Here is a 1,745-nt window from a genome sequence, read left to right as displayed (position 1 = left end):
AAATTCAACAGAAAATTGGGAGGGAAATGGAGGCAGTAGTAGACAGGGAAGCAATAGAAGGTTGCTTCTCTCGCATGTGCAGGGCCGGCCCTACCACTGGTCAGAGTGAGGCGGTGGCCTCAGGGGGAAAATGCTGGGAGGCGACAGCAAGGTGTTGAGATTACTGTGGGCCGCACAGTCTGCTCTGCGCCCCCTAAGCTAGCCTGCTGCCTTCCAGTGTAGTGAAGGACGCTGTCCCATTGTGGGTATTGTAGAATGATTCAACTGCCTGTCCAGCCAGCTTTTGTACATGGAAGGGAAGGAGACGCCATCTTGTCCTTTGCCTCAGGCAGCAAAATGTCTTGGGCCAGCCCTGCACTCGTGGGAAGAAGGAGATTGTGCCAAAATCTTCATGGAAAAGCGGATTTTGAGGAGGCATTTGAGGGAAGTGAGAGGTGATTTCACAAGGTGTTCTGGGAGGCGATATTCAAGTATTCACTGCAGCGAGGGAGAAAGGGTGGCATCTTTTGAGACAGCAGGAGACCTTTGGATGGCGGACAGTAGTGGAGCTGGAGGTAGGGTGGCCATGTGTCCTCTTTTAAAAAGAACAGTCCTCTATTTGAAAGCATTCTCTCTTTGAAGGGCTGTCCAGTCCAAACCCAGTTTAAAGATCAAGAACTATCAGAGGGAATACCTGGGCCTTGAAGGTGCCCATCGAAAGCACCTGACAACAGATTGAGCAAGGCACACAGGTCACCTGGACACAGTCTTCCACACTAGGATGCGATGTTCTGTATTTCTATCTAAAATATAATAATTATTTCTAAAATTGCATCTATGCATATAAATTAGCATATGCAAATTTTATGCATATCCATGTCCCCTTTTTTGGTGATGAGTGTCTTCTTTTTGGGTGATTCACACATGGCCAGTGTAGCTAGAGGAGAGAAGATCATGATCATGGATGTATTAGGATTAGAGATGGACAAATCTGTCTATTTCGGTTTCTCTCTGTTTCTCATTTATACCATCTTAAATTTGGTTCATCCTGAATGCTGAGAATTTTTTAAAGCCCCTCAGAAAATCTGTACACATTTTTGTGCGCATTTCACCTAATACACCTGTAGTTTTGTATGCCTTTCTGCCTAATCTACACATTTCTTGCAAGCAGTTTTCCTAAGATAATGCATTTTTTAACATTCTTTTCACAAATATACTTATTTCTGCGAGCACTTTTCCCTAACAGGCACATTTCTGAACGCTTTTATTTTTAATTGCAGAACTCCATTGCAATGTTCAGTGCCAATTTCAAAGGATAACTTAATTTCAGTCTGTGTATTGGTTAGATAGTGTGAAATTAGGCAAGGTTGCATTAAAATGCGGAACAAGCCAATTTCTTCCCCATCTCTAACGGCGGGCGGCAGGGAGGGAGGCCTCTGAAAGTAAAGACAAGGAGTTTGCGCTGGATCTGGGAGTAGATGGGAAGCCAGTGGAGGGTTTTAAGGAGGGGGAACAACAAGTGATCAGATCGACAAGAGAAGTGAATTATTTTGGCTGCAGAATGCTGGATAGATGTGAGCAAGACAAGGGATGAGCAGGGGTGGCCAGAAAATAGAACTTCAGATGTTTTGGACTTCAAGTCCCAGGATTCCTGAACATTGGCCACGCTAGCAGGGTCTTCTGGAAGATGAAGCCCAAAACATCTGGAGATCTACCTTCTGCCCACTGCTGAACTGTAGTTTCTGCCAAGGAGACAGAGGGAAGGA

Source organism: Heloderma suspectum, chromosome 13 (assembly GCF_057233095.1).
Source record: "Heloderma suspectum isolate Gila_16-S chromosome 13, 16-S_ref, whole genome shotgun sequence".
Classification (NCBI taxonomy): Eukaryota; Metazoa; Chordata; class Lepidosauria; order Squamata; family Helodermatidae; genus Heloderma; species Heloderma suspectum.
This window is presented reverse-complemented; position numbering follows the sequence as displayed.